The sequence below is a fragment of the Bacillus rossius genome, chromosome 2 (assembly GCF_032445375.1).
Source record: "Bacillus rossius redtenbacheri isolate Brsri chromosome 2, Brsri_v3, whole genome shotgun sequence".
Classification (NCBI taxonomy): domain Eukaryota; kingdom Metazoa; phylum Arthropoda; class Insecta; order Phasmatodea; family Bacillidae; genus Bacillus; species Bacillus rossius.
In genome coordinates this window covers 118,471,471-118,485,659 of record NC_086331.1, presented here as the reverse complement: position 1 = coordinate 118,485,659, position 14,189 = coordinate 118,471,471, and the positions used below count along the sequence as shown (strand labels likewise).

At 35.1% G+C, this 14,189-nt stretch overlaps 1 protein-coding gene across 9 annotated transcripts in view; it reads left to right on the top strand.

The window, feature by feature from the left end:
- Positions 1-426: 426 nt before the first annotated feature.
- Positions 427-14,189, top strand: part of LOC134529686 (uncharacterized protein K02A2.6-like) — a 48,500-nt gene continuing 34,737 nt past the window's right edge. For 2 of the 9 annotated variants that reach the window (XM_063364039.1, XM_063364048.1), the window contains exon 1: positions 463-515. The gene's annotated coding sequence lies outside the window, so the exon portion shown is untranslated. The other 7 variants (XM_063364040.1, XM_063364043.1, XM_063364042.1 and 4 more) reach the window with 7 other exon arrangements.

Here is a 14,189-nt window from a genome sequence, read left to right as displayed (position 1 = left end):
ATTTTATTCATAAAAGTATGCAATCATTTCATCAATGTTTTTTTATGATATTGTCACGTTAAAATATCGTCCATAAACCGACTCTACAGACAACCAATTTTTTTTTGTTTTGGCATCGTTACTTTTCTTGTGCAGTTGAACGAATGCGTGCTGGTACTTATTTTTTAAATGTGTTGCTAGGTTTGTTGTGTTTCCACTCGTTTTGTATGTTTTCCCACACAAATTACACGATACACTTTTAGAGTCTATCTTTTTGAAAAACTTCCAAACTGTAGATGCAGTTAACGACATTTTATTGGCTGTATTAATTATTTATGAAATATCGAATGAAAATATCGCAGAAAAATATCGATATTTATATATATCTTTGTTAAAATATCTACGATATATATTAATATATCGTACGAAAAATATCGGTATTTCGATATATCGATATTTTTCCAACATTCCTATTGAATATGGGATATATTTGTTTTACTATGTGAACGTGAAGAGTTAGTTTTATTATTAAGCCGGTAAACTATTTGGGTTTGTTTTGAAGTGCTTGTGTAACATTATTGTCACTAAAATGGGTATTTAATCGCATAGATTAATTTTGCAGAATGTTAAGTGTTGAAAATAATTTTGGAGGTTAAGAACTGTCTCATATAATTATTTAATTATGATTTAGATTTCGTCCTTACTGTGTAGAGTTGATATTAATTTGATTTGAGTACTTATATGTGACATTGTAAACAGAAGTAATTCTGAAGGAGTCCCAAGGAAAAACAAATTAAAAAGAAAAACATTTCCTTATACAATTTTGGGTAAATATGTATTGTACGGATTAGCGCCAAAAAAAATCGTACAAATATGAAATAACTTTCATTATATGCTCTTTTACGTCCTCTTTTCAAAACCGCCTGCGGAGATTAAAAATTCCAATTACTTTTGGAGATATCGCCGTTATTATTTTGCAATACAAGCCCTATGTAATCATTCAACAGACGCCATTTTATATTTTGCCGTGTGTGCGTGAATGCCTAAATAACAGAAATTTTCCATTAGGTAAGGTTAGTTACATGATAAATACTTTAAAATAAACGGAAATTAAAAATAATATCAATTAATTTTACTGGTATAGTTTTAAGTATTTATAATGTAACTGACCTGACCTAACAAAACGGGACAAAGGTAGATTAGGTCAGGTCAGCTACAGTATAAATACTTTGAAACTGAACGGACATTAAAAATAATAAAAATTAATTTTAATGGTTGTTTAGTTTTAAAGTATTTATAATGTAGCTGACCTGACCTAACAAACCGGGAAAAAGGATGAACAGTAGGAACTCACGTAATTTTCTTTTTACGTGATGTAGTCGTTCAACTACGTCGCGGAAAAAAAAAATCATACTTGTAAACAAGCAACAATGGTGAACGCGGGAAGCCTACGATTCACTCATCTTTCTGGACATACCCGAATACTCACGTTGGCAAGCCTTCTTTCAACAGATGAGAGGCAAACGCCCGATCGTGCATCTTCGGTTTTTTTAATTTTTTTTATTGTAAATAAATATGCAACTTATGAAAACTAATGGTCAATTAGGTTATGTTAGCTACATTATAAATACTTCAAAACATTGTGGATGGTTGATTTGGTTAGGAGGTAAATATTTACTTGGGCGGTATTTCCGAAAAAATTTTTTAAAAATCCGAAAATACCTTTATATAATGCTCTTCAACTTCCTCTTTTCATTAAAAGCGGCGGAGATTAGAAATTCCAAATACTTTAGGAGATATCGAATTTTTAAATTTCTTCATATGTAGTTGAGCGGTATTTGCGAAAAAAAATGTTAAAAATCCGAAAATACCTTTATTATATGCTCTTCAACTTCCTCTTTTCATTAAAAGCGGCGGAGATTAGAAATTCCTAATACTTTAGGAGATATCGAATTTTTAAATTTCAGCACAAAACCAGCGCATTCCTGTGGCGTGCGTGCACCATTGTTTCTTGTTTACGTACGAGACTACGAGTATTTTTTTTTTATTGGATAATGATGTCACGTGATTGTTCGTGATAGGCCAGAATTCAAATTAACTAATACGTGATTATTTAGTTCAATTATTGTTTAAAACGGTGTTTAATTACCGCCTCCAACTTAGGTGAGTTTTTAACGTTTCTAATTGTAAAGTCTTATTTGTTATTTTGATATTGTTGCGCAAATAATAAGTAACAAAAAAATTTACGTCAGTTGTTACTGTACATCCTTTGTTACGGGTTTGTTAGGTAAGGTCAGTTACATTATAAATAATTTAAAACTAAGGAATAATTAAAATTAATTCACATTATTTTTAATATCACCTTAGTTTGAAAGTATTTATAATGTAACTGACCTGACCTAATCGACCATTTTAGTTTACTGTTCACCCTTTGTCCGGGTTTGTTTGGTCAGGTCAGTTACATTATAAATATTTTAAAACTAAACAGCCATTAAAATTAATTCACAAAATAATTTTTAATGTCGGCTTAGTTTGAAAGTATTAATAATGTAACTGACCTGACCTAATCAACCATTTTATTAATTACGCATTCACGTCTCACGAACACACGGCAAAATAACAAAAATGGCGCCGCTCGAATGGTTCCACAGGTCTTGTATTGCAAAATTAAAAAATTCGATATCTCCTAAAGTATTAGGAATTTCTTATCTCCGCCGCTTTTAATGAAAAGAGGAAGTTGAAGAGCATATCATTAAGGTATTTTCGGATTTTTAACATTTTTTTTTGCAAATACCGCTCAACTACATATGATGAAATTTAAAAATTCGATATCTCCTAACGTATTTGGAATTTCTTACCTCCGCCACTTTTAATGAAAAGAGGAAGTTGAAGAGCATAAAATAAAGGTATTTTCGGATTTTTAACATTTTTTCTCGGAAATACCGCCCAAGTAAATATTTACCGGTTAGGATAGCTACATTAAAAATACTGTGAAATCATGTAAACGGTTTCCTAGCGCTGGATAGCTACATATTAAAAAGTTATTTGCTAAGCAACCATAAAATGATTTTACAGTTTTTTTAATGTAGCTATACTTACCTAATATAACCAACCATCCACAGTGTTTTAAAGTATTTTTAATTACTTCTTGCTAATTTTAAGAAAAGAAGGTTTGCCAACGTGAGTATTCGGGTATGTCCAGAAGGATGTGTGAATCGTAGGCTTCCCGCTGAACGCCGCATCAGTGCACAACATGAAAATTAAAAAATTCCATATCTCCTAAAGTATTTGGAATTTCTGATCTCCGCCGGGTTTAATGAAAAGAGGAAGTTAAAGAGCACAGAATAAAGGTATTTTCAGATTTTAAAAATTTTTTTTAAAAAAATCACCAAAAAATGAATATTAAAAAATTCGATATCTCCAAAAGTAATTGGAATTTTTTATGTCCGCAGGCGGTTTTGAAAAGAGGACGTAAAAGAGCATATAATGAAAGTTATTTCATATTTGTACGATTTTTTTTGGCGCTAATCCGTACAATACATATTTACCCAATTTTGAATCAAGTAGTGTTCTAACGTAGCGGCTTTTTCATTAAAAAAAAACATAAAATTCCTCTTAAGATGTTTCTTTATTTACTTTGAAAACAGTGTTTCTAAACTTTATTTGGTTTCTGAGAAATCTGTTATAGGTTACATTAGGTAGCCTGTGCAGAAAAGCGGTCTTCGCTTTAGTATTGCAACAAGGGTAAACTTAAGATTCACACCAATGTTTGCAGCTTGCATGTGCAACTTTGGTAGCAGAATTAAAATAGAATTAAAATGTGAAAGAATAATGTTGATATCGTTTTTCATGGACTTTCGTTATGGATTAATTAGAGAATTGTCGAGCTACGTTTGAAATACGTTAAAATTCTTATGTATCTTAATTTCCGAAAATGAATAATAAAATTCTGAAAATATTTTTTGACGTGACGTCTAATAAATCGATGAACGCCGGCTGCACGCACAAAAGAGTGTCCCGTTACGCACATTGTCCCATTACTCATTGTACGCTATCGCCACATCTATCTCTCTTCCACTCGATTGGAACAACCATCGATTTGACTTTTTCAAGGTACATTAAACTTGAAACATCCCATTCGTTTCCTACTTTTCCTATCATCATCCTATCCTTAACAGAATAACACAGATTGGAAAAAGTTAAATAGCAAACATGTATAAAAGTGATAGTTAAAATAATCTCTTCGTTAAAGTAATAAACATATTTGAATTATGAGTGCAAATAAAAGTAAATTTATCAATTAAACTGTAGATTTAATTTCACTCCTTAGTATCCATAGAAAATAGTGATAATTCCATAAAAATGTTTCAATTTTATTCATAAAAGTATGCAATCATTTCATCAATGTTTTGTTATGATGTCACGTTAAACAATTGTCCGTAAACCGACTTTACAGACAACCAATTTTTTTTTCTTCAAACACTATAGATGTTCTTGTATTCACCCTGAAAACAGCATTGACAAGTTCTTACTGGTTTATGAGAAATGACAGTTTATAGCTTACATTACAATACCTGTGCATTAAAGTGGCCCGCCCCATTTTTTGGTTTCCAGCGTGGGTCTGTGTGTTTATGTTTTGGAGAACTTTAGTTAAATAATGAGAGTGGTCGATTAGGTTGGTTGTGGTACTTTAAAAGTACTTTAAATCATTGTGGATGGTTGGTTAGGATAGATATATTAAAAATACTGTAAAATATTTTTTGGTTGCTTAGAAATTACTAATTTAAGATATAGCTATCCTGACCTAACCAAACATTCACATGATTTTACAATATATTTAACCTAATCAACCATCCACACTTTTTATTTGAAAGTATTTTAAATGTAGCTAGACTATTCTCTAATTTCTCTATCACTTAGTCAATGAAATAAAATATGGACATCTTTTATCCGTGTTTTTATTCGCTAATAAAGTTGCTTGTGCGAGCTGCAAACTTAGGTAACCTTCTGTGAATTTTTGAACTGTTCGGGCCTCGAAATGGACTTGTGTGAATGGATTGCTACGCTATGTTGCAATTTTAAGCAACCATTAAAAATAATTTACAGTATTTTTAATGGAGCTTACCCTAATCTAAACAACTATTCTCGTGATGTAACAAGTTTGTAATTTTTATACCGATCATGCACAAACAAGGCCTAGGAATGGAATGTTTCGAATGTTGGGTTTGCTGATCCTGTGTTTCTCTGTATATAAAGATGTTAAAAAATTGGCGATGGCTCCATCAGTACATAGGTTTTTACAATGTAAGCTTTAAACAGCGATTTCCAAGAAACCAGTAGGAATATAAAGAAGCTGTTTTCAAGGTAAATAAAAGAAAGTCCCTAGTTTTCAAAAAAGTGTTTTTAAAATTTTATTATTAATTTCTAGAAAAGCAGCGACATACAAATATAACATAACATTATTTAAAATAGTGTGGAATGTTGTGTATGTTAGGTTAGCTACAGTAAAAATACTGTGAAATCAAGTGAACAGTTGGTTAGGTCAGGATAGCTACATCTAAAATAGACAATTCCAAACCAACCATTAATAATATCTTTACAGTGTTTTTAATGTAGCAATACTAACCAAACCAATTGTCCACAATTTTTTTAAGTATCCACAGGGTTTGTTCGGAAAGTAATAGGACTGAGTCAATTTAAAAATATTTATTGAGCCAATTGACACAATTCTTTAAAAACTTTCAAAGTAGGCTCCTTCTGCGTCGATGCATCGCTGCCACCGCGATTTCCAAGCATTGAAGGCGTCACGGAAGGCATTCTCCGGAATAGCCTTGAGAGCCGCGGTGCAAGCTGCTTGGATCCCCTCTGTCGTCTCAAAATGCTCGCCTTTCATCGACCTTTTCAAGCGAGGAAACAAAAAGAAGTCCGGGGGGCCCATCTGGGCTGTAGGCCGGCTGCGGAAGCGTTGGGATGCCGGCCTTGGTCAGGTAGCTGTTCACAAGAAAGGCGGTGTGAGCCGGGGTGTTGTCGTGGTGCAACTTCCAGTCGGCTGCGATGTCTTGTCGGACCCTATTAACCCTTCGTTTGTGTCTCTTGAGCACTTCCACGTAAAACTTGGCGTTGACTGTCTGTCCAGGAGGAACAAATTCATGGTGGACGATGCCTTTGATGTCAAAAAAGACAATGAGCATCGTTTTCACTTTGGATTTGCTCATTCTTCCCTTTTTTGGGCGAGGAGACGCCGGCGTGTGCCACTCGAAAGATTGCCTCTTTGTCTCGGGATCATACTCAAAGATCCATGACTCGTCACCTGTGATTACGTTATTCATAAATTGGGGGTCACTTTCACGCATGTTCAAATTTTCTTGGCACACTTACACTCTCCACAATTTCTGGTCGTCAGTGAGCACTTTTGGGACCATCTTTGCGCACACCTTGCGCATGTTAAAATGCTCCGTCACAATGTCATGAACCACAGATTTTGGTAAATTTAACATCTGGGCAATTAAACGAATACTCAGTCGACGGTCTGAGTTCAAAACTTTGCGCACACGAGTCACATTGTCAGGGTTTGTCGAAGTCGAAGGTCTTCCAGCACTGTCTTAATCGGCAACCTCTTCCCGGCCCTCCGAAAAGGCCTTGTGCCACCGAAACACACCACTTCTTGCTAAAGCATCATCTGGGTAAGCCTGCTTGATCATATCAAACGTCTCTGTCGCAGATTTAACGAGTTCCACACAGAATTTAATCGCGTACCTCTGCTCTAACGAACGCTGCATTTTCGGCTTGCACCACTCACAGAAACACGTCGCGCGAAAAAGCCTGTCCTGACTCTCCAGCTGCTCGGAGACAACTGACCAGCCGCTCGTTCGTTAGCTAGGAACCCCCTCTACCGAATCCAGTCGGTGCGCGCACGCTCCGAAGTACAGTCGCGGCGGAAGAAAATCAGTCCTATTACTTTCTTACGATATTATAAATTTGTAATATTTATGCCAAACGTTCACGAACATGGCTTCTGAATGGACTGTTGTAAATGTTAGGTTTGCCAACACTGGAAAGCAAATAATGGCGGCGGTCATGTCTGCACAGGTATTGTAGTATAACCTTTAAACAGTAGGCCTAAGTTCTTAGAAACCAGTAGAATTTTGAAATGCTGTTTTCAAGGTAAATAAAGGGAATTGTTTAAAAAAGTATTTTCGGAAATGTGTAATTTTATTCAGAGAAAAGCAGCAACGTAGGTATATTACCAAAAATTAATAAGGTAAGTTAACTTGGCTACATTAAAAATACTTCAAAACAGTATGGACCATCAGTGAGAGTAGTTTACAACACGATACCATAATGTTGAAAATTCTACCAACAAGGCGGCCCTGACGTCATTACTACCCTTACATTGTTACGGGAAAAAACATGGGAATATAGGGTGTCGGTGGGTAGCATTAAATTCCTTTTTTTGGCGTGATGTCTAATAAATCGATGAACGCCGGCTGCACGCACGAAAAAGTGTCCCACTACGGATGTGTTCTGTTTGCTCATTGTACGCATGCATGGCATCTCTCTTCCACTCGATTGGAACAACCATCGATTTGACTTTTCAATCATATTTTCGTCGTTTGAATTATTAATATTATGTAATTTAACGATCGTCCACCGATTTTCAGCACAATCGGTACGGTTATTTAAAAGTAATGTTGAAAATTCAAATACGTTTTGAACCAACAATGGTGTTTTACAGTTACACATAATAATTCAAATTACACCCGGGATCTTTTGCACAATGTTTTAAAAAATATTGTAATAAATTATAAATAAGTTTGGTGTATTTGGGATGCATATTTGTTATAAAATCGTGTTAATATTATACCCCTACCGTGAACAAAGTTTTTATAAATATATAAGTATATAACATTTGAAACTACATTACCTTAGTATGGCCTCGTGGGCGTGTGGTTAGCGTATCTAACTCTTAAACTAAAGGTTGTCGGTTCGAAACCCGGCAGCTGCGAAATTTTTTTTTGTACTTGTAAAAATAAATATGGCGCACACAACATTTCAAAAGTAATAATTATATTTGAATTAATGAATGCAAATAAAATTAAATTTATTAATTCAATTGCACATTTCATTTCACTCCTTTGTATCCATACAAAATAGTGATAATTCAATAAAAATTATTCAATTTTATTCATAAAAGTATGCAGAGGTAGATTTTATCATGCAAAAGATTGAAAAATTAAAAAAAAAATTCTTCCTCAAAGAATATAATATTTTTAATGCCTAAATGGTTTGGTTGCAAAAACCTATTATGGCTCAGTCTCAGGCCGAATAAAATATTTCCTTTTCTTCTGGATCAATCATTTCATCAATGTTTTGTTATGACGTAGTCACGTTAAACTATCGTCCGTAAACCCACTTTACAGACAAACAATTTTTTTTGCACAAATAAAATTTTTTCATGAAATTAACTTTTGGCTATAATGTTACATACTGCAGGTTTACGTTTTATAGTATAGAACATTCTGGCAAAGATATATTACCCATGTTATGGTATTATAAATTACAATTTTGCCTGGTCTATTATATTTTGTGAAATCACTTTATAATTTAACTATTCATTTTCAAATATGATTTTAACATCAGAGCCTTTCCTATTCTAGTATAGTTAATGATACTGAAGAAATGTTACTTTTCTGTACCCTGTCATTTCCTGAAGAAACATATCTTATGCTAGACAAGCATGTGAAACTACCTTGTCAAAAACTGCTTATTCCCTTTGTACTGTAATATGTACAGGTCATAATTACTTCAGCAGTGCCTTGTTGGTGAATTCATCGATAGCTCTACTATATCCTGATGTAAACTTGTAAAAAAAAATTTACTTAGCTGTCTTACACTTCCCAAACCTTATGCTTTTTTGTTACTTTTTAGTGTAAAACTAATCTACCTTAAGAATAAAAGACATTTTAACACTGCCTAACTTCGCTTATGAACTACAGCACACCTCTCACCTGAAACAACGAACAAAATTCACAATAAAACACTATTATGAATCACTAAATAATTAAAATTCCATAAAAAGAATCACTTGCCTTTCTAGTCTTTATGGAATTATTAATTTACTGTTAATATTAGTAATGTAATATTAATTTTATGCTAAAAATATTGTTTATTTCACCATTAAATACATTCAATATCACGAAGCACAAACTCTCATGGTTATAATCACAACCACACATTCATTCTCTACACCCTAACAATAAATTAAATCAATATGAAGAAACACAAACTTCATTTCTCTCATGACTACTCATTATCATACTCATTCAGTAAATTTGTTACTATTCTTTAAATACTTTTTGTATACTTATTTAATATATCAATCCCCATTTATTTTCTGTTACAATTATATTCAAATTTTATTACTTCACTCTTACGTGCACCAAAACTTGCTCTTGGCTCCAAAACTCACACTAATTCATATTTATTTTTACACTGTTATTCAGTTGTTCACTGTTACAAAATTTATGTACCATTCCCATCATTCCTCCATTCAAGTAGGTTTTCAATGACCAACTTCAATGATGTTATCTCATTCCCCTACATTTTTTTGACCAAAAATACTATTGCGCTACCAGTATTGAGATGTAAACCTGACCCTGTTAGCTACATTAAAAATACTATGAAATTGTGTAAATGGTTGGTTTGATTAATTTAGGTTAGCAACATTAAGAATACTTGGTAATCATTTGAACGGTTGGTTAGGTTGGGTTAGACACGTTAAAATACTTTGAAATCATGTGAAAGGTTGGGTAGGTGTGGTTAGCTCCATTAAAAATAAGTGCAGCTAGTTGTGGTAAATTAGCTACATTAAAATTGGTAATACTTTACCTACCATTCAAATGATTTTACAATATTTTAAATGTAACTAACCTAACCAACCATTCATAATATTTTAAATATTAAATGTAGCCATTCTAACCCAACCGGCCATTCTCTCGATATCACAGATTTGTAATATATGAAACTACTACTCATTAAAATGTTCAACTACTGGTAAACTACTCAAATACACTCTTAGAGAATGATTGTCAAATAGGTTAGGAAGTAAAAAAAATAGAAATTTGTGATTTTTTTTTGTTTAAAAAATGACTTTTCTTCAGAATTACCCAAACATATTTTTGTATTTTAAATGTACCTAGCCTATAATGATTGTCAAGTTAACTTTTTTGTGTTTATCAATAAATTTCTTTCGTATCCTTGCTAAATATCTAAAAATCTGAAAAGTTATATATTACATTCTCTCTATAGCTACCTATTATTTGAAAGTATCTTGCCATATTTACAGTAGTGTGTAGTAATACTATGCAAGTGGGGCTTTGCGCTAAAATAAGTTCTAAAAATCTGAAAAGGTTTTTTCCTACTTTGTATAATTACTGGTAACAATTTTTAGACAATTTTTTTTAGTGATACTAAAGTAATTTGTTACTTTAGGTTAGGTAAGTTACATTATGCATAGAATTTAGAAATCAGTTGGTTAGGTTAGCTACATTAAAATCACTTCAAAATATGTTGACGTCGTCCGGGCCTGCGGCCCCTTTGAGCCCGATATGACACCGCCCAACCACCGTCTCATTTCAAACCTCCCGCTCGTGCGTGCGTGTGTGCGTGTGTTTCCAGCCCGGCAAGAGGGCGCCTATCTGCAGTGCGCCGCACCCCTAAATATATTAATTCACATTGTAACCCGTTTTCTTTTATTCTTTTGCCCCAGTGTCTTGTTGCAGTTGAATCATGTGTTTCTCCAATTTAAATATTACAATTAAATATAAAACTATAGACGTTGCCCGGGCGGACCCGAACAGGCACGGACTTGAACGAGGGTAGAAATGTTTTAGAATAATTCTTAATAACTACGTAAACATTAATGTATTTTAAATTACCAGTAATTTCTATATAATTATTAATGTAATCTACTATTTACTTAACTTTCGCCGGGGCACGGAATCTCAGAGTGTGTAACGGTCATTGTGTACGGCGCGAAGGGCGCCATTTTGCCACCTGCAAACGATGATCTCACCCCAGTCTATCTCACCCGCCAGCCGAGGGCGGTCGTGTCGCTGCCTTGAGGCGACCACGTGCGTGGCTCGCCTCCTCACTTAAAAGCCGATTCGTGCCCCGGGCATTTTATCAGTTGTACCAGTGAAAGAACGTGTACGGAAATAAATCGTGAGTACAATAAACTAATTAACTGTGTTACGTGTCTTTGTGTTCGGGGGACCACGTGGGACCCCAACCTGGCCGGCGGCGTGTGGGGCGCCCTGAGAACCCACTGCGTGTTAGAAGCGTGCCCGACGCTGAGAGCGGGCTTAGGTAGGGTCGAGAGCGGCGTGTTCAATATCCAGAGGGCCAAATATCTCGCCGCACACGGGTCACGTAACGCCCTGGGTTAGAGTCTCTCGCCGGGTCCACGTGCCCACTCACGTGGTGGCGCCCACTATTTAGTACCGATAATTTCTCCATAACACCGTACGCCCTCAATGTGTAGATATTTGGTTAAGTTACCTATAAAGGAGCTTGGCTTCTGGGTTGTAGCCGTGTCCTTGGCAAATAATTCACCAACGTTTCGGTCGACATTGCAGTCGCCATCATCAGGGAGCAGTTCACCTACTGAGGTTCTTACCAATTGTCCTGCCTTTATATACTCTTGCCTGAGGGGAAGGTGCTTCCTGATTGGCTGCTGCTGTGGGCCAATCAGAGCCTTCCTTTATTCTGGTTGGCTGGGCTGTTTTGCCAATCAGGGGCGATTTGTCTGATGTTGGCTGTGGAGCTATGTTGTGAGGATTTCTAAAGAGTGGGTTCCATATTTTGCTTAATTTGTAGCCATCTTCTCTATTAATGTTTGCTGGGTGTTCTAATATTTCTATTGATTCTTGAATGTATCTTTTCTTGTATCGTCGGATGTTGGATATGGTGTGGAATTGGTTGAAATAAATGCTGTGTCTGGTTTCCATGGAGTGTTCTGCTATAGCTGATTGTGGGTTTTCATGATTGTAGTCACTGATGTGTTCTTTAACTCTTGTGATTATTCGTCTGCCAGTTTGTCCTATATATACCTTGCCACAGGAACATGGAATCTTGTACACACCAGCTAGGTTTTCGGCAGGGGTTTTGTCTTTCACCGAAGTCAGAGACCCCTCAATCTTGTTTATGGGTTTAAGAACTCTGTGAATATCTTGCTTCCTAAGAATTCTTGCCACTTGGTCAGAAATTCCTTTGACATAGGAATGAAGGCTTTATTAGGAAAATGTTCTTTCTTTCTTTTCTTTTTCTGTTGATGTGGTTTCATGGCTTTCCTGATTTCTGACTTTGAATAACCATTCACTTGAAGAGCACTTGTAAAATGTTTCATTTCTTCCCCAATATTGTCTTCTTCACAAATGGCTCGAGCTCTGTTTACCAAAGTTGAGATGACTGTTCTCTTCTGAGATGGAGGGTGGTGTGAACTTGCCTGTAGATACCTGTCTGTGTGAGTTGGCTTTCTGTAAACACGGTGGCCGATATGATTATCTTTTTCTCTTGTGACCAAGACATCCAGAAAAGGTAATTTCCCTTCTATTTCCACCTCCATGGTGAATTTTATGTTCGGATGGATGCTGTTCAGGTGTTTTAGAAAGTTTAGTAGCTTATCTTTTCCATGGCTTCAAATAACAAAGGTGTCATCAACATACCTGTACCAGCACTTGGGTTTAAGCTGGCTGGCACTTATTGCTTTCTCCTCAAATTCGGCCATAAAAATGTTAGCTAACAGGGGGGAGAGAGAGGCGAGCCCATGGCAGTGCCTTCCTGTTGCTTGTAGATCTGCCCCTGGAACGAGAAGAAGGTAGAAGAAACACAGTGTTCTGTGAGCTTCACTATGTCTCTGCTCAGCCAGTTGTATAGGCTTGTTGAGCTGTTATTCTGTCCAGAGTATCCCAAGTTGCAGGTGATAGTTGACTGGCAAGTTTCAGGTGTAGTTCCTTCGCATTAAAATGCAAATCTCTTCTGGTCTGGTGTATTCTTTCTCGCAAAATAGCAGTGCTGGCTAGATGGTAAATTCGTTGGGTTGCTGGAGTCTGGAAGTTCTGGTGGATTTTTGTAAACTTAGGAAGAACCTTGTAGTCTCTGCATCTTTTCATGAAGGCCAGAGAGCTAAGAAGCTTTGACTTCTTTTGTCTCAGCTGGTCAAATTTTCTGCGAACATTATTTAGTTACCTATATTATAATTAATTACTAACCAGACGTTCAAATGATTTTATAGTATTTTTAATGTGGCATACTTATCCTAACCAACCACCCGCACAATTTAAAAGTATTTTTAATGTAGCTAACCTAACCTTACGAACCGTTCACATGTTTTCACAGTATTTTTCATGTAGCCAACCTATCAAATCATTGTCACGATTTTCACTTTTTTTTAAAGGAACCTAACCCAAAATAGTAAACTATTAGTAAATTAGTTGATATTGCAAGGCATTTTTACAGAATATTTACCTGTAACTATAGAAATTAAATAATCCCCTTTAAAATTTTTACAATTTTTTTTTGTGTTAATCCCCATTTGTATGGTAATATCTACTTTGTTAGCTGTAGACAATAATTTTTTGAGTACTTTGTTTACAGCTGAGTAGTAATAGCGTATATTGAATGCTGTTTGGTAAAACTTTTAATTTCCTAGGTTAGATTATATGTTTAATTTGCTAGGTTAGGTAGTAATAGTTCTAATTTTCTATGTTAGGTGAAAAATTAAATTATCAGTGTATTATTATGCTTCTTTAGATGATAAAAACAAAATTAAAGGTTTGTTAGGCCAGTTACATTAAAATACCTAGACATTGTGTAACAATAATGAAAGTTACCAAAAATTGTGCCTTAAATTGTATATATTGACTGGATTTTAGAAAAAAACTTGTCTTCGAGAACAACCTTGAAGTCCATAGTAAATGGTGGAGTAGTAAGTTGTAGTAACCTTGGGATTACAATGTGCAAACTGCGCACCAGTCTTTGTTTGGCCGTGTATCACCAGCCTCCATCCCGGAACTGTATGTCCGGACGTGCGTTGCCAACCTGGCAGCGCACAATATACCACAAAGTAAATACCTATAATGTGCTTGTTGCAGCAATTTAAATTATTTTCAAATCAATATTGGTTTTTTTTTATGGTAATAATAACTTAA